This window comes from Sylvia atricapilla, chromosome 2 (genome assembly GCF_009819655.1).
Source record: "Sylvia atricapilla isolate bSylAtr1 chromosome 2, bSylAtr1.pri, whole genome shotgun sequence".
NCBI lineage: Eukaryota > Metazoa > Chordata > Aves > Passeriformes > Sylviidae > Sylvia > Sylvia atricapilla.
The window spans coordinates 64,995,316-65,014,958 of NC_089141.1; the positions used below are offsets into that span (position 1 = coordinate 64,995,316).

Below are 19,643 nucleotides of genomic sequence, written 5' to 3' on the forward strand. Positions count from 1 at the left end.
TGTCACTGGAGTAGTCTATGAGGACACACAAAAAAACCTCCTGTGGCTTCAATTTAAACAGTACCTCAACCTGAATCAATTTTCTACTCCAGCCAAGGTTCAAGGTTGGTGTTTGAAAGCAAGTGTCTTCAGCTGCCATTTAGTTTGGACAACATGGAGATAATAAAAACCATTTTATCCTTCAAGCTAGAATGTAACCTTACAAATCCAGCACTTGGTCACTGCTACAGAAATGCAGAGACATCACACCCATTTTTCAAATAACATAACTGGAGCACTCATCACATACAAGTGACTCATTCATAATCAGTTCTTAATCTGCAGCCCTGTCTGGAAGGCTCTAGACTGGAAACTCACCTCTGCTCTGGTACCTCATAGTCCTCAGTAATGACGACTGCATGAGAATTGAAAAAAAACATTTTCCCTGTGTTTCACAGGCAACAGATCCATTCATCACTGCTTGGTGCCATTATTCATAAGGAATGCATACACAGCTCTGTTACTTATCATGGTTGCTTCAGTGGAATTTTAAGGAAAATCGTCCATCCGAATGGAGCTTCCAAAACACGTTTTAAAAACGTAAAACTACTTTAAACATTTTCTTTTTTCTAATTGATACACCTCATCCCAGGACCTCCACTTTCCACAATATAAATACTGCAGAAATTGGTTATTTTTTGTATACTCCTTTATTGTGATTTAAAGAACATGCTGAAAAGCAGGAAAACTGAGATGACAATGCTTCAATATGGTACCAAAAGCAGAGCAAATTACATGCTTAAAATCCTTGTCACCCTCACTTTGAACCCTGTGTATTTAGCACCCAGAGCTGTGGTTACTTACTACGGGACAGGAAGAAACTTGATGGTGAAGCAGATAAGCAAGTGCAATCTCTATTTCTTTCCTGTAGAAGTAGATTTAGATCATTCGTAAAAAGCTCTAAATGCTTAGAGTTACAAAATTCCAGACTGAGCAAGTAATTTTCAACAGGACACCTCTGCATTCAAACACGTGAGAATGAAAATCAGTGAAGCTACTGAGATGTCTCAGCCCACGCTATGCAACTGCTGTGCATTTACTGTACTTTTAAATCTTGACACAAAAGGAAGAGGAAGAAAAACAAGTTCTTCCTATGTTTGCTAAGCAAATTATTTTGTGCACCTTGATCTTTATTCAGGGTTCGAGGCATGATGCGGAAAAAAACGCAAGAAGGGTCTCTGATGGCACAAAGAAGCTGGATGAAATTGTGCCTGGCTTTACATCTTTCTCAGCAGCAAGGGTGGTGCACTGTTCAGTTATTAGCAGCAGATCTCAGGTGTCACTGAGCGCTGTTGGTTTGGATGTGGTTTGAGGGAGAGAAAGAGCAGGAGCCAGCATGACACTCGTGGCTCCCCCAGTGCCTATTTTGCAAGTTGAGAGGTCCCTCTGCTTTCTTGATTTATAGGCAGCACAGTTGAATTTTACAGCAAGATCAGAATACACCATCATCAAACACCCCTCAGGCTGTTTAGCTCATAGACAAAGAAGGATGAGCTGATGCTGCATCGTGTCCCTGAGGAAGTTTCACTGCCTGAGCAAAGGGACGAGGCTGGCTTACACAGGAGGCACAGGCAGAAGGAGGGGGGAAGACAAAGCACCACGGAGGAAAGGCAGGTTTAATGAACTGTTAGAATCTGATTAGAGGCTAATGTCCCTTTTAGTGCTTTGTACCAATTTACAGCTGATATACTTGAACCATTTTTCCCCACTGGCTGTGATAAACTCATTAGTTTTAAAAATGCAAGCTAAACAGAGCCTTTGAAGTTTAAAACTGATAAATCATGAAAACCTGACTAGTTCATGTACCATTTAACACATTTACATTTAACTAAATTTTCATAGTGTTCGCTTTCCCTTTTGTTCTCCAAAAATCTTATTTCTTAAAAGCAGCCTTTCGAGTGCTGGTCTGAAGAGCAAATACTCCAGCTGTGAACAGCTCTGGCTTTTCGGTAATTTATAATTCACAGGAGCAATAATCACAGGAGTAAATTATTTCCAAACTATTTGATCTCTTCTGCACTTATGACTTGAAGAACGTTGTGTGACACATCCTGAGGGGCCACTGCCGAGTAGATCCAGTCAGTGTGTGATCACAGGGATGACACATTCAGCCCAAAGTCACCCAGAGCACCAATCCTTCCAAATGGCACTCTCCTGCCATAACCAGTGCTTGCACTACAGTATATTCAAAGTCACACAGCAAACCAGGTATAATTGTTGAGGTTTGCATACAATGGGCTGTCACCTAAGGCAAAGGGGCTTGAGTTACTTCCACTGGGGGCTGGAGGTATGAATTGGTTTCTTCCAGGAGCTTCCAAGATCAGAAAAGCAGATGCAGCATCCACACCAGAGTGAGACCAGGCTGCTCCAGTGCCCACAATAACTCATGACACTCACGAGACCCACTGGCAGAGATGGGTGATGTTATGTATTGAGTCAATACATTATTAAGGCCGCTCAATCTTCTTCATTTTCATCTGTGGTAGCTAACTTCCAGCCTGCAAAATCCACGTGACAGTCCTTTTCTAGTCTCCCACCTCAACCTTCCTGGTGGACTCTTTTCCCCTTGCTAAAATGCACAGTAGATATAGGTCCTAAACTGGGAATAAAATCAAGCTAAACACTGCATGACCTTACCAAAACATCTGCTCTCTTGGATGAGTAATTCGTCCTAAAAGAGGTAATGCTCTCTTTCTCAGTGCAATCCACTGGATCCTGCCACTAATCACTTTTGGACATTTATTCCCTTGAAATATTAATTAAAAACACAAATCATATCCAGGTCCCTTTGGGCAACTGCTATTAGAGCAGTTGTTACACAAGACAGATAAGCTTCCAAGCTCTTCTGAGAAGCTGTGGCAGTCAGTTAATAAACAGACTCTTACCACTCCTAAAAGGCCTATGTTTTTAGCACAGCACCTCTACAACCATTACTGACATTTTCTTCATGAGGATGGCTTTCCATTGCAACTTTTAATCAAATTATCTTTCACTACTTTAGAGGAAGGAAAAAAACCCAAACTCTCATTATTTCATCCTGATACAAACCTCCTCAGCACCCTGTAGTGTTTATTTAATTATGAATTACACTATTATGGCCATCCACAAGAAGTGCTAAGGTTTTGTAGCCAAGTTTTTCATTTGGCCAAGTCATACATTTTGAGAATCGCACTACAAACTTCACAATCAGAGAGGATCTGATGCCACAACTGATCTGTTCTGAGACACTACCAAAGACACTCCTATAGTCCATTTGTAATTTCTCTCAAGCATAAGATGACAGAAACCAGACATCTCCACCCTGCACCATAGTTGCCTCTCCCACTCTCCAAAATTTTCACATCTAACTGCTCAGTACTAAAGCCCTACCCCTCAGATAGGCCCTACCCCAGGCAATCCCAGAAAGAAAGCACTGAGCACAGCTTCAGAGCACCCAGAACTCAGATCTCACATTTCCTGCATGGATTGACAAACATTTACATTCCTGTGAAAGAAAGTCTCCTCCTCTTGTTTCATTCATGAACACACAAGCAATATAGAGGCAAGGCAGATGATGCTCCTTACTGCTGCCACTAACGAAAGGCTTAGCCTCACTGAAGAGCTGCACACTGGTAAGACAGAGACATTGATGGTTCTGCTTTTTTTTCATGGTGATCTAAAAGGTTCAGCTGACAATTCAGTCTTGAAAACTCTGGTGGGCTTGACCTTAGCCATCTAACATATGCCCCACCCAACACTGCTGCATTTTTCCTCTCCCTCAACAGCACAGAGGAAGAACAGAATATAAAAAAGCTTAGCAGATGAGATAAAGACAAGAAAATCACTTATGGAGTACTGGCAAAATGGACTTGATTTTGGGAAAATTAATTTATTGCCAACAGAGCTGGATGGTGAGAAACAAGGACTAAGCACCTCCATCTCCAACTTCCTTCTGTCCAGGCCCAGCTTTATTCCAAATCCTTTTTTACTTTTCTGTACAAACTTGTCTTCTAACATGACACACTGGTTTTGAGAAATGAGGTATCAGTTGGAGGAAGAGCAGTCTCAAATTCAGCATTCAAGCTACAGTAGAAAGTACCAAGTTTAAGGGGAGTACATTCAAACAGCTAAGAGCCATGAACCTTTAGGCACTCCTTCTGTCCCAAAGCTATGACACAAAACTTTCCCTGCCTCATCTTCTACTTCTTTTTACACAAGTTTTCTGTACACGTAATAATTTATTAATTCATCATTACATTCTTGGGGTAATTTTTGCTATAACAATGTTATTGATAGTCAATAAACAAAAAGTTTTAAGTTTTAAGTCTTTTTTTATAGAGACATCTTAGAAACACCACTGAACTAACCATGAAGTAACCTATGTTAGTTATATGCCCTATAAATAAGATTACCTTGGTGATTTTTGCCAACACATATACTTAAATCTGTATTATTCTCTTTGCTTACATTACATTGAAGTTATTCAGTCAAAGCAAGAGTCAGCATAACACATCAAGTCAAAAAATGTGAAGTGACCACTCAAGGTAAAGTAGAACCTTTTAATGGTAAAACTAGGTAAGTTTTTCAAATTGTTTTTTTCCTCTTAGTTTCAAGGGACAATAGAAGAATGAATAATTACCATGTCTTATCAAATATAACAATCTTCATAGGGAGAGGAAGCCAAGGAGAATTGTCAACTACCTCACTTTTCCAAAGACCTTTATACACCATACAATGAGATTTGTTATTCACTTCGATGCAGTTCTCTCTAGGATGAAAAATACAAGTTCAAGAAGGTACATTCATGTGACTAGAAGAGAATCACTCAACTGGGAGTTCTGTCAGGGAAGTGGAGGTAACAGCCCATGTCTTACTGTAAGATCTTCGTAATATGCAATTATATCTATAGCTGTGCAAAATGTTCATAATGAAAGCAGAGATTCTGGTAGTTTTGTATTTCACTTCAAACTCGGAATTTGAATTTTCAGTCAAATTCACCAGAAAACTACAGTTTGCCTTTACTGATGCTTCAAGGAAAGACAAAACAATTTGTGAGAAAAAAGTGAAGCCTCAGACTTCTTACTGTTTTCATTTGAAACTGGGTGGGGTTGATTCAAGTTCATTTCAATTAAAAATTAAATTTCTTTGGTGACAAGGGACACAGCCATTCAACTGCATGGCATCCAGTGAACAGGGAGGCCTCACAGCTTTCTAGGAAGGCTTTTGAGTGTAGTCTCTTATTACAGTTGTGCCTGCCAGGTAGAGCCCAGACCTCAAGAGCAGCTGTGACTTGATGCTGTCAGTGCCTGAGGCACATGCAAGAGGTGGCCTTTAGCTCAAGCTCCTCAGTTCAGATCCTTGCTAGAAATACCAGACCATGTCCAGTTGTATCCTACTGCTACCAGTACAAAGATGTGCACATGCAACACTAGCTTCTCAAATTCCTAGTCTATTGCCTAGATCTCTTGAAGAAAATAATACTCATTTTGAACACATCAGACTTCCAAAGTTAGGAAGTACTCAAATCCCTAAGGATATAGCTATGTTGTAATCTGCAACCTATTTTTACAGATCTGTCTCCAGGAAAAGACTTCAAGTTGAGACAATATTCGGTGAAGAAAACAGAGACCTCATATTCTGCTGCTTAAATCTTTTTTATTAACTTGGCTTTAAGTTAGTTTTAGAGAATATAAATAGAACTGAAGAGACGTGATCAGCTTCCAGGTGACAGTGGGTCATCAAGTGCATTGGCAACTAGAGGCCAATCTGCTATTTCTCAAACTCAGCAGGCAACCCTGTCAGCTTTGACGACTTAAAAATCCCTCCACATCAGCTCTGCTGTCCCGCCAGTTTTAGTCCTTTTACAAAGAATTATGGATCCTTCCTGTGGTACGGAATTCAGATGCAATAGGTTACAACCAACTATACTTACGCCAAAGCCTCATACTTAACTTTTCTCAACATTAATGGCTTCATTGTTTTCCTTCTAATACAATATTCACAGAATATTTGATTTTTGTTAATGTCAATGGATTAATTATGTATCCCTGGGTTTTCCTAACCTAATGCTTAGAAGTCCTTTGTAACCAAAAAAGCCCAACCTCTCTGTCAAAAATAGAGCTGGAAAAGAGCCATCATTTAGGAGTGACACATATTTAAGAAAGGGTACATGGGCAAAAAGCATGTACTACATTTATCTTTACACTAGAATTATTGTAAAAGACATCTTTTCAGAACACTTGATAAGCAATAGTAAAATAAATCCTTGATAGCTTCTCCTTTGGGTTTTTGAAGTACAGACAAGTAGTAAAGACTACTATCAAGCCGAAACTCATTACTTTTCCCCCCCAAAAAACCCCCAACCCTTGTAATTGATTTAGATTACCACTTCTCCTTGACCACTATTATAAGACCACTATTGTAAGCTTTTTTAAAAACTCTTGCTCAATTTCCAAAGCAGTGTTCTATTATCCTATGTCAACTGCCCTTGAGACTGAAGAAGAACTTAACAAAGAGTTTGTTAAGTTGAGTTTAAAGATGAATAAGTCTTAAAATTAAAAACAAACCTCATCACCTGGCAAAAAAAAAAAATTGTAGCAGGAAACACAGAAGAATTTTCTAGTATTGACCAAATCTGCACATATTACTTAAAGGTTACCTTCACTGTTGTCCAAATTGTGACTATTTTGCATTTGCTGAGCAAATGAATATTAAATGGCATTGCCCATGAGCTTGCCAGCAGACACAATTTTACTCTGAATTCTGACTGTATCTGCTCTGGTCAGAAAATTAGCTGCTGAAAGCACAGGGAGCTGGCTAGCATAGTTCCCCCACCTGTCACTGAGCAAAGTCTGCTTCCATAAAAACAGATACAAAATGGACTCTGCACACTGGAGAATAAAAGGAACATTTAACACGTAGCAGTAGCCACAGTTTAGTCCAAAATTTGTGCACGAGATGTCATATGGCAGACCAAACATCATTGCTCTTTACCAAGGAGAGAAGACGCTGTCTCCAGGATCTGTTGGCGCCATCATTCTGAGCAGTCCAAAGGGACCATCACCTCAAAGCAACAGCACCCTCAGCTCTACGACTGCGAAGCTCCAGAGGGAGCAGTGAAACAACTGCGTAAGCACTTTCATAGGCCTGGGCATCATCGCTTGCTCCAGAAATTACGCTGGCCCTCGCCATTTGTGTTTCAAAGAAAAGAAACACACTACCAATACTGTCTGTACTGCTGCTGCATGGGATCATACCCAACCCTTTAGCTCAGCAATAGAACTGCTGCTCCCCCAGGTACTCCCCGAGAATAAAACAGCGATAAATTTACGGTCAGAGCCAAAATCTGGCTTCGTACAAACCACAGACATTACAAATTGTACCCTCTGAATGACAGCAATATAAGGTTATGCCAACATTAAATATGTCTAATGCTGCCTTCTAGCAGCTGAGCCACAGAAATGTGAGGCAACTGACACTGCTTCTATACAGCAGGTAAGTAAGGGTAATTCCTTGTTTCTCACTGATCTGGGAGCTCCAACAGAGGCAGAACTAAAAGGGTAACAAGGAAGAGCCAGCTTTTATAACAACTCCAATTTAGCAATTTCAGCTAAGACTTTTTATTTCAAATTTACTTTGTTTACATGCAATTTTTAAAAACTTCTGGGTTTTTTTACTATTAAAGACAAAGCAGTGTATCACACCCATAAGAGAACAACTTGTTCCCAGAAGTCAGTGGCTCATCTCCAGCTCAGCTGTCATGCTGCCCATGACAGGAACAGCAGCCTTGAGGAAGAGGAGGAGGGCACCTTGTGTGCAGTTGCACCTTCCAATACCAGTATTGTAGGACATATCCACGAAGAGCACAGACGGTTCACACAGAATCTCAGAAACCATCTGTCACAACTCACGTACCAAGTCACAGATACCACAGGCAGTAAGTGGTAAAACCAAGTGTTCTTTCGATGGCCCTGTTCCAGGTACCAGTTAGAGCTGTGACCACAAGTCTCAGCCTCAGAAGCACAATCAGTTAGCAGAAGCATAAAGGTCATTTAATTCATAGACAGGCCAAAGTAACACAGGAATAATTAAATAAAACTGAGTGATTGCACACTCAGATGAAAAAGTCAGACTACATGCCAACAACTAAGCATTACTTCATGACCTTTCCCCGCACCTTACATGCACATGGAGGAACAGCAATTGTTGTACATGCTTCTCATCACAGAGCAAACTCACTGCTTATTCTGACATGTTTAAAGAAAGGGTGTGTGCTGTGATGAAACTTCCAAATTGCAAATGTTTAACACCCTGTCCCAACCCAACCTCTGTTTTATTTAACAACAGAGTTTGAGGTTTCCTGGTCCCCACAGGATTCAGTGGAAACTCATGAGAGAATATTAATATTAAAGCTGGTGAGTAGTACAAAGCTCAATAAAAGAGAAAACACAGTTCAAAAAAATGGGAAAACTCTTGACTTCTGTTCACTTCATGAATGAAATACAAAGCCCCTCTATTCATGAATAAGAATTTGTAACTGTCCACCAAATATTTTAAAAAACTGTATAAAATAACATTTTGCTCTCAGACTGGTTCCATCAAGTGCTTGATCAAGCCAATACCTAACTACTCACAAGGTACTTTCTTACTCAAGACAGAATGATCAAAATGCTCATGTACAAAACTGCCAAATTAGCTTCCACAAGCAAAAAATTATAGTAGAATTAGGGCCCATTTTGAAGGCAATTCTAATTGAGAGTTAAGAATTTCTAATTAACAAGTTTTAAATGTCACCAACATGTATTTCCCACAGATTCTCAAAGAAACTGTGATTCCTCAAACATGTTTAAAAACAAGTGCTCTGCACAAAATTACTGCCAATTACTAAAATAATGGAAAACTTCAAGATTAAAGAATAGTTTAAATAACTATAGACAGAGGCAGAAAAAATCACAGGAAAATGTCAGAAAGGGATACACAAGTAGCACATATAGTAGTCTATTAACAGACACTTCATACTTTCATTAAAACTTCTTTAAAAGACAGAGATACCAAATCTGCTATATAAAGCAAATCAAACTCGGCAGTTATATTAAATTAGAGGTTATAAACAAAATATATGAGTTTGTGTCTAGGCAAAAGACAAGCTAATGCATAATTCATTTATAACACATCATTTTACAGCATGAAGTATCATGGAAAAACTGAGGAAGAATGAATGCTATAGCCAAGCTGGTTTTTTTCCTTAGGATCACAGGATGATTTAGTGGGAAAGCATCTCAGGAGGTCTCCAGTCCAACCTCCTACCCAAAGCAGGTGCTAACTGGAAAACATGGGATTTGCACTAAAAGCCATAACTTACACAGAGAGAAGCTGGTCTCATGACAAGTCTGCTTGTCTGATGAGCTGGATATTGGTTGAAAAACAACTGTTCTACAGATTTGCTTACCAAGAGCTATCATTAAGCACAAAAATACAGACAAAACGTCTGGCAACGCAAGTATCTGAGTCCTATATTTTTTGCAAGCTTGGAAGAGGTACTGGGGCAATACCATCACCCACACAACAGCCTTGCTACCTCCTTTCCCTAAGCATCCATTATTGACTATTGAAAGCAGAAGCAGTAAGGTAGATGGGCATTTGTTCTAACAGAAAACACATTTCTATTTTAATGTCTTTTCTTTATGTAAAATACATGCCAAAAACATCAAAGTTAAATCAGCTCTAAACTATGGCATTCCAGTCTCAAGAGCTGCAACTCCAGAATGAATTGACATTCTTCTGCTGAGTACCTGGTATGGATCACTGCCAAAAGGTACCTTAAGCTAGGGAGGCCATCCTCTGTTCTTCTGCAGGACTTCACTACCTGACATTTACTGGAGAGATGAATGAGATGGTCAGCACGTGGAATATACAGCTTAGTGTGGACTTCAGATAATAACTTCAGAGCCCTCTCCCTTTGCTCCTCTCAGTGACTATTTGATTGGTGAAAACGCAGTGACACAGCCTGCTCATGGGTACTACTGCTCCTGGCTGGTTTCACGACTGGTAAAGATCAGAGCCAAACAACAGCACCTGGCAAAGCACCAACACACTGCAACCTATTGCTAGGCTTACTGAAACACTGTATTACACCAAGCCATACAATAAAACTATTCATTCCTACCTGCTTTTGAACTGTACTTCGCATGAGAGGTGCCCTTTGCCTTTTGATTTGACAGAATCAGGTGTGACTGCTAAACGTGCACCTCTAGGTCTTTAAAACCTCATTAGTGTTCTTGAAGTCAGAGCACCTGATTATACATCGCCCAGCAGGAAGATCTAACAAAGTATTGTTATTTGTATCATCCTTTCATCCTGTATCAACCTAGCATCACACTCCCTTTGAAAATGTATAGTGATCTTACCCATGTCAAGGCTTTCAAGAAATAATGCACTGAGGTAATTGGTTGCTTGGCATCATACACAGCCTTTAGAGCACATGTCAAGCCCTAAGTCATACTAATATATTTAATATTTCTCATTAGGACATAAAAAGAAATTGTGCCTGTATAAATCACATACTTATTCCCAACATGTGGCTTAGTTACACTGTGTAAAATGATGAAAACGATTTCCTGTCCACATTAGCTATGTCTCACATAGACTAAAATGCTTTTATTAGATTTACTCTGCACCACAAGAACTGGATGGCTTAAGCTGCTCATATTTTTAAGAATGATCTCTGTACAGACACAGAGTGTTACGTGTACTACATCTTTCGAAGATACCCAGATCTCTAACATTAATAACATGACAAACTACCTCCATCATTACTCTGGATGCTGAAATGCAATAAACATTACTAGAATATTCTCACCACTAAAATCACAGCCACAGTCATCTCAAGAGCAGTGTTTATCAGACACTGAATGATGCTGGACACAAATCTGCTGAGCGATTCCCTCAATCAATGTAGCTGATTAATGAAAATGCTTTCTACACTGAAAGCTCGTGCCAAGTCACCACTTCACATGTTAAGTAAAAAAAACACCTAAGATTTTCTCCTTGAAAACATACTTTTTCTTAAAAATCATTCCTCATGGGACGTCAGCTAAGAAGAAACCAGTTAACCATCACTGTTAGTGCTGTTTCCTAGAATGTGCATCCCCTGGCTCAGTACCACCAAGACAGCTTCCATCCAATGTCTGTGAGCATGTGCATGCCCCTAGTATGTGGAGGTATACCCTGTACTGCCTGGAGACATTAATGAACTCATAATTTCAAGAATTTTAGAAAACAGCTTGGTAATTTTATCACCTGTTTGGTGCCAGGGAGAATAAATTATCCACTCTTAAGTGAAAAACGTTAAATTCTACCATTATTTATTTTTAAGTTTAAAATGGTCTCCAAAACATTCAGGAGTGGTGGTTCCTGTTTGTATTTGGTCACTTGATTGAAAGCTTATGGTGGTTTTGTTCTGTTATTATTTTGGTTTTGGAGCTTGGTTGGGTTTTGGTTGAGTTTTTTTAAGTAATGACAACTCTCAGTTGGTCACATGCCCAAAAAATAACAGAACTCTAATACATTTGCAACATGAAAGAATACTTGCAAAATCAATGGATTAATTTATTACTCCGAAACACAAAATTAAGTATCAACCAGAATATATCTCAACTCTGAAGAAAAAAAAAAAAAAAAGATGCCATATCACCATTCAACTGTGAGGAACTACTAGATTAATCCAAGACATGACTGTTAATATTGCTATGACTATATCTAATTATCAAGTCCTCTAGAACCCTACTCTGACACATCAAGCCTTTTCAAACACCTTCCCAAAAAATCCTTCCCATTCTGCCATGCAACTGTTTTAGGGTCAGATGTAAAGGTTCATACTTGGATTGGATAATTTGTGTTGAAATTTTGCAGGTGGACACTAGTTAGTACTTCACACGCCTGTCACTGTGAAATGCCTACAAAGAGGTTAGTAGTAACATGCACCCATGCAGGGCAGAATCATGGCCGACTAACTGGAATGTTCCCCAGGGTTCAAAGCAGTCCAAGCCAATACAGTATTGGCATTGGAAATGCTCAGCAGCTTCACTCATCACTAGCAAGGAATACTGGTTCATCAAAGCATTTCTGAGTTGCTATCTCAGAAAGAGCTGAAGGCAGCAGACACTTCATGGTACAACAATACAACAAGCAGTAAATGCTTACTCCTTAAGATCTGTACAACTTGTAAACTTTTCCAACTGAAACCTTTAGGATATTTAGCTAAATGAACAACAGTTTAACAAAACCACCAGTCATGCTAGAGCAGATCAACACCAGACCTGCCGAAAAAGGGCTTGGGGTTGCTGGTGGGTGAGAGGCTGGACATGACCCAGCCATGGGCACTCCCAGCCCAGAGAACGTGTCCTGGGCTGCATCCAAAGCCTCATGGGCAGCAGGGCCAGGGAGGGGATTCTGCCCCTCTGCTCTGCCCTGGTGAGACCCACCTGCAGGGCTGCGTCCAGCCCTGGGGTCCCAAGCAAAGGAAAGATATGATGGAAACAGCCTAAAAGGTCCCAGGACCTGCTGGAGTCCAGAGGAGGCCACTAAGATGTTTAGAGGGATGGAACAGTTCCCATATGAAGAAAGGCAGGGAGAATTTAGAGCAGCCTTCCAGTACTTGTAATGGGCCTACAGAAAGATGGAGAAAGACTTTTTACAAGTGCATGTAGTGGTAGGACAAAGCGGAATGGTCTCAAACTGAAAGAGGGTAGGGTTAGATTAAATACTAGAAAAAAATTCCTTACTGTGAGGTTGATGAGGCAATGGAAAAGATTTCCCAGAGAAGCTGTGGGTGCCCCATCCCTGAAGTGTTCAAGGCCTCTTTGATGGTGCTCTGAGCAACCCAGTCTAATGAAAGGTGTCCATGCCCACAGCACGGGATTTGCATCTTTAAGGTCCCATCCAGCTCAAACCATTTAATCTTTCTGGCTCTGTGCAAGCAAAAACTGGTAGGTCACTTCAGTTTGGATTAGAAATAAGAGACCTCTCTAATACAAATGTACACACATCCTAAAGAAGGGCAAGGTGTGGAGAATTAGGGCATGAGGAAGCTGTCCTAACCCAGGGGGGTGTCCCTTCAGACACCAGGACTCTTCAGAATCTCTGACCACAGGGTCTAGTGCTGCATAGCTACATAGTGAAAGTAGAAAGTCTGGAGGCTGAAGTGAACTTTTCCCCCCTTGTTTGCCTTGCTCATATCATATTTAGGATTTTACTGCTGTTTGGGGAACAGTTACAAACACTTTAAATCACATTTGCCTGGTGTGATCTTTTATTTATTTACTCTAAAGATCCCCACGTGGGAGATTTCAGAGCCAACGGGGTGGAAGAATTTCAATGTTTTAAAACACTTTCTGATGAAAACAACTCCGTTCTTATGAAAGATTCCTCAGTCTCTGATCCCACCAGGCTGGCACTGTGGAGAGACACTAGCAAATATAAGCAGACGGGTTATCACTTTCGTGCCCTCCCTTGCACACCGCAGTAACTGTTATATAGACTTGTGACTTGACAGATATAACACATCTACTAGAAACACAGGGAAAGAAAAACCTGGCTGGCAAAAAGAAACATCTAACTTTGTACATCTGCTGATAAACAATAAATGCTATCCAATCCAGTATCCAGAGGAAATTCTGGCAGAACTAATCTCATCCTGCATCTGGGAATTAAGAGTGGAGCACAACACACCTAGTAGACTGGCTAGGTGTTGTCCATCACTGCTGAAATCATTGGAAATATGTTTTTTCATTAACAAAAACAGTATCTCACAATACTACACTCAATAAATTACTACTTTTTTTCTGATAACCTGGTTCCACATTAGGTAAATAAATGCCTTTTTTCTCTGCAACGCTTTAGAACGAGTTACTTGCCCAGGCTCTACTAGAAGAGCTAGCAATTGACATAATATTAATACATAAGAATTCTTAAGCTGCATACAGATCACAAAAACCAGAACCTAAGGACATCATTAACTCTTCTGGAAACTTGCTATGCCCAAAAGTAAACCTTTTCCTTCAAGCAAAAGTGCTAAGTAGCCTTGATTGTCAGGAAGTCTTGCTACAGATCAAAGAGCAATGGCATATTTATATTCAGAATAACACAGGAGTCTAACTCTTGCTTGAAGCCAAATACAGAGCTGAAAAGCATACAAGCTGGGTGTTGTTATTACCACCTACACATAATGATTTTACTTCTCAAGTTTCTTTGTCCATTTTACATGCTGAAAAGGTATTAACAGCTGAACCAAAAAAACCACAAACTTCCACACCAACCAAAGTCCGTTAATTGGTTTGATAAAAAATTAGATCCTGCAACCTTTTAATATTAGAGCTTCTTTCCAAAACGTACCCACTTCGATATGACAAAGGCTCAAACTTCTGAAATTATCAATACTCCTATAGAGCTAAACAGCATTTGGTATATAAATGCTTTCTATATATTTAAATATATAGCAGTTAAAACAATTACCCAGCCTGTTATGAGCATCTTATATCAAGCCATGAATTATCATCTCATTTTACTACATAAAAGACGTATTTTCAGAGATGCATGTAGCTTGCCCTCCCTGAAGAGCTTTGAAACTCCTTAGTAAGAAAGCATGGTGTCTGAATGGATTCAGGTCATTCTAAAGAAAGCCAGGATATTATGAACTCTCTGGCTCTCTTTCTCCATAATAAAAAAAGAGAAAAGATTACCCTTGCTTTCTGCACACATTATTAAGGCACTTCACTTGTTTAACATCCTGTGATAAAATAAACTCCACTGTCATGCTGCCTGGAGCTCCTGTATCTCATCCATTATGTAAATCTCCAAAGAGTAGTTCAGCAAACATCATCTCAGTTCCACTGCACTTAAGACAACCTACACATCTAAGTTAATTTTCATCTTCCTAAGACCAACAGACACTCTTTCATTTGCAAGAGAGATTCTCACTGTCATCTCACTTCAGAAACACCTAAACTCAAGCTTGTATGATTTTACAACAAACTCAGACTGAACTCCAAATGTTTGTGTTTTGAGGATTGTATCAACCTTTTAAAAATAAGAAAAAATAAAGCCAAGGAAAAATAATGTTTTGTTTCTCACTATTTCTAAGACACTTTTTATCATGTGTTTAGGCTTTAGTGGTTGGGGTTTTTTGGTTTGGTTTTTTTTTCCTTAATACAAATACTGAAATATTTCTATATTACTTAAAAGTTAAGGCAGAAACTCAGCATGTTTACCTATAATGTTTGAAAGCCTAGGCTTTTGTTTTCACTTGAGCTATGCCTACATGTCCATCACAGCTGACTGCAATCACAGCTGCAGCTGACTGGTGCTCAAACTGAACACCAAAAACTTCAGGAAAAAGAGAAGTTCAAAAGAAGGTGACAGCCTCAAAACAATGAACTTGTCCTTTCCGGACTCAACCTCCCACCTCTGCACAAGAAAGATTTAATGAATCACCACATGGGAAGCACAAGAGTGAGTCCAAATTCAGATTTATATTGGGAGCTTATTTTCTCTTTTAGATACATCCTGGGGTATAGGAAATACCATATCCAGTGGAATCATTATTCAGGTCTTTTAGCACAGGATATCAGTATTAAACTAACTCTCTTCTACTTATGTGCTAGCTACTGAATTCTAACACATTCTTCTACACCATCGTACGAGAAGTGACAAATTGCCATTATTTGACATCATGCTCTCCACAGGATGTCAAAAACTGAAATCCAAATGCATTTATTTCTACCACTGAATTCTTATTGTCAGATACGTAGGAAAAGGAAAACAAGAACAACAGTAATTCAGTATCTGGGTTTGATGTATCTTAATCAGCACCACTGTTCAGATGGAGAAGACTGTTCCCCTCCTCATCACAAAGGAAAGATTAACTCCAAAATGCAATTAGTTGTGATTCTTCATGATATTGAGAATTAATGCCTCCACTCATGAGAAGTATCTTTTTTTCCATGCAAACGTACATGCTTATAACTAATGACCAAAAAGAGGTCATAATGAAATAAGCTGAAGTAGCAAGCCCTGTATATCTGGTTTAAAACTGCTTTATTTGATGGGTCATGCTCAACAGAAATGAAGATTATTCTGTTTCTTGGAAATTGAAAACTTGAGAGTATGAATTTAAACATTTTTCTCCCTATTAGGCACTTTGGAAACTTGTGTCACACTTCTGAAAATACGCACATCAAAATGGTCTTGTCAAACAGCTTTGAAACTAAATGCCTTGTGTTTCCCTCTCTGGAGTAGGACAAATTTAGTCATTACTAGAATTAGTGTAATTGTTCACTAAGTACACTAGGATTAAAAGGTGAAATAAGCGTGGTGACTGCTCTCACCACATTCCCAAGAGATCACGTGGCAGCACAGAGGAGGGGCTGCAAGAGCAGGGACACTCAGGGGTGTTTTGGAAACCTCAGGGCTGGAAAACGAGTCCAGAAGAGCAGAGCCTCATGTACTCATAGTGTCTGTACCATCATATCTTACAGGCAGAAGAGATGTGCTTCCAGGGAGGACAGAGATATCCCACAGGAAGAACTGCCCTCTGGAGACGCTTACTGCTCTCTGCTGCTAGTAGAAGACAGGAGCCTTCAGCAAAATGACTGAAATTGAAAAGAATGAATCCAGGCACTCACAATCTAATAGTCTGTGGATTACCTCCCATCAGTTAGAACTAGTCCCCAGAAGAGATGTCAAGACTGAAAAAGAAACTGAAGAAAGTGGTTTGAAACAGACAGTGGTTTGGAAACAGCAAACCAGCTTTCTCGCAAGTCACCTAGCTTGTGCAGCCCTGGGCCATCCCAGGAGGTGAAACAAAGCCTGCTGGGCCAGGACGTGGAAGCATTTCCTGGTCTCAGCTAAACCAGTAACACTCTTGGCTCACTTCCCAGTATAGCCAGAGCCGAGGAAATGCTCACCTGAAAATTTTTCACCTAGATCTTTTAGGCTGTTTCCATCATTTTACTTTATATATAGCCTACAAGACAAATTTTGGCAACAAGAGGCCACAGTATCAGTTTCTGCCCCACCTAAGATGCAGAAACTCTGCTTTCAACACATCTCTCCCTCCCAGTAAGGGAACACCAATACACACCACACATTTTCAACACCAAAAATGGGAACCAAGGGTGTCTTTGCCCACATTATAAAGCTATTTGTTGTTTTATGCCCACAGGCTAATTTTTGCTTACTCTGCTCTCAACGCTTGGTGATCTTTTCAAGATGAAGGGTTTTGGATTTTTCACTCCCAATATGAATTAAAAACCAAACAAAGAAAACTCTCAACCCAACAAAAAAAAAAAAATCATCGAACTGCAAAAAAACAAAGCAACATTTACAGGACGGTTGTGATCACAGGATGTATTTAAAAGTTCCCTATGACCTTAAATAATCAGATGATGTTACCACACCCCAAGCCTCATAATCAACAGTAGCAAGTAATACAAATTATAGATGCTAACCCATTTACTAAGTAAGATCATAAAGGGTTATCTATTAACTTTCAGAAGTAGTTTAAAAGTCACTCTGTAGAACTGAGTTATGTCAGTAGATGCTGAAGCAAGCTCTGAAACAGCTCTCTCACCTACATCCATGATTTACTACCCACAGACCATCCTAACCACCTATCTCTTTATGGAGAAGTGATTCAGGCAACACCAGCAAGATCTACTTTTGCTCTACAGTGACATTTAGTAATTTTAATGACTTGAACTGTGAAAAGAACATTTTACATATTCCACATTTTTATCACATTTTTGTCAATTCTAGACAAACTACTCTCCTGTGAACTGCACTATAATGTGGGCTGCCTTACTCCCCACACATCACCTCACATGAAAATTGCTGCCATCCTCTTCTATGCCATTCTCCATTCTTCCTATTTCAAAAAACTGTTTAATAAAAAGGATTTTAATTCAAAAACCAATGCACCTGAAATATTCCACAGGAGCTCCAAGCAGAGCAGACACTGGATGCAAACCTTGCAGACCACTGATGAACCAAAGACCTTTCTCTCCCAATTATGAACAAAGCTTGCTAGGCAACGTTGCTCTGACTATTTGAGAATACAACCTTATTTGTAACATATGAAGATCACTATACTGATTTTAGAGCAAAGCTTAAGATTTTGCAGAAGACCAAGCTTTGACAGAACAAGTCTAACTCACCCTGCGCCTACTTTCTATGCTTTTCTGAAGAGTGAGAGAGCAAAAAGACCACAGCTATACCACTTTTTTTATACATAAAAGTTAAAAGCAATGGTTAGGACACCCCACAGGTGTTTTACCCCTGATCCACTGGCAGAAACAAAATACAAAAACAAAACGCTCCAAAATCACAACCTGATTCTATTTAAACAAGTTCAGATCACAAGCCAACCACTAAATATGATTTGTTCATAACCTACATGCTCTTCTATCACCGAAAGTCAGGAAATGAATGGAATGTAGCCAAGATCCAAGATCCATAAACAAGAAACCATTCAGATTATGAAAGCATCTGTCTGGCAGAATTCAAGAAATGAGCTGTGTAGAACAAATTTTGTACTGCTGCTCAGAAGGAAAGCCTAGTAAGAACACCAGGGTCTTTCCAAAAATCATTCCAGAACTTTACAAATGGAACAGGAAAGAGCTCATATGCAAATTCACAAAGCTGAAGTGGTTTGTTGCAAGCCATCTTCAATGCCTTTTTCTCCCTGAAAAATATCAGTGTTGGAAATGACCCCAGCAACTTTTCAGCCATGGGCATCACCTCCAAATTCACTTCAACCCACCTGCAGCAGGGCTGAGTCTACAATGAGCAAATCTGGCGCTACAGCGCTCACCATGCACAGCCCTCCAGCCCTCAGTGGGAAAAGACAGGAGCAAGAGACAGCACAGTATGTGGCTACTGAGGTAAGGAACAGGAAAATAAAGAAAATCACTGCTGCTCCTCCCTTTCCACAATATAGGATTTGGGGAAAAGCCTTCCTCCCACTCGACAGTTTCAGCATAATTTTTACATTTTTCAGTGACAGCAAGTAAAAGCAGATCTGCCCTATGAATATGACTGAGCTCCAGACAACTGCCTGATATCTATTTGCATTGTGAAATATTCATTAAAATCAACCACCAATCGACTGCTAAGGGACCCATCTTGATAAATGCTACATAACAGATGAAATCAAAAAAACTTCAAAGTCCCTCTGCCTTGCTGAATGGGGCCATCAGTCATTTTTAAGTAGTCATTTGTTACATTATTTTATCCAACTAATTTATAATCATAAGGAATTAAGACGAAACATCAAACTACAGCCTCTTTGCCTGAGAGAAATCTAAACTGAAACACACATGACAGAAAGACAGATTGATGGTCAGTGCAAAGTAATTCTCTTGGGATCAATATGTTTTACACAAATAATGTTTCTAGTCATAATCATATTCCAAGAATCCACTGAATGATGCTAGATGAGAAAGACGCCATAAGAGCAGCCGCTCTCTTTCTAGAAAAACTGCATTTGTTTGCAATACAGATGCAATACAGCTGACAAGAAAAACCAAACATACCACCACACTGTTACCACTACCCTGGCTATGCAAATAAAA

At 39.6% G+C, this 19,643-nt stretch overlaps 1 protein-coding gene across 4 annotated transcripts in view; it reads right to left on the bottom strand.

Annotated features, from left to right (window-relative positions):
- The window catches only part of KLF12 (KLF transcription factor 12), a 232,740-nt gene that overhangs the window by 146,009 nt on the left and 67,088 nt on the right, over positions 1-19,643 (bottom strand). The gene's annotated exons all lie outside the window — the stretch shown is intronic.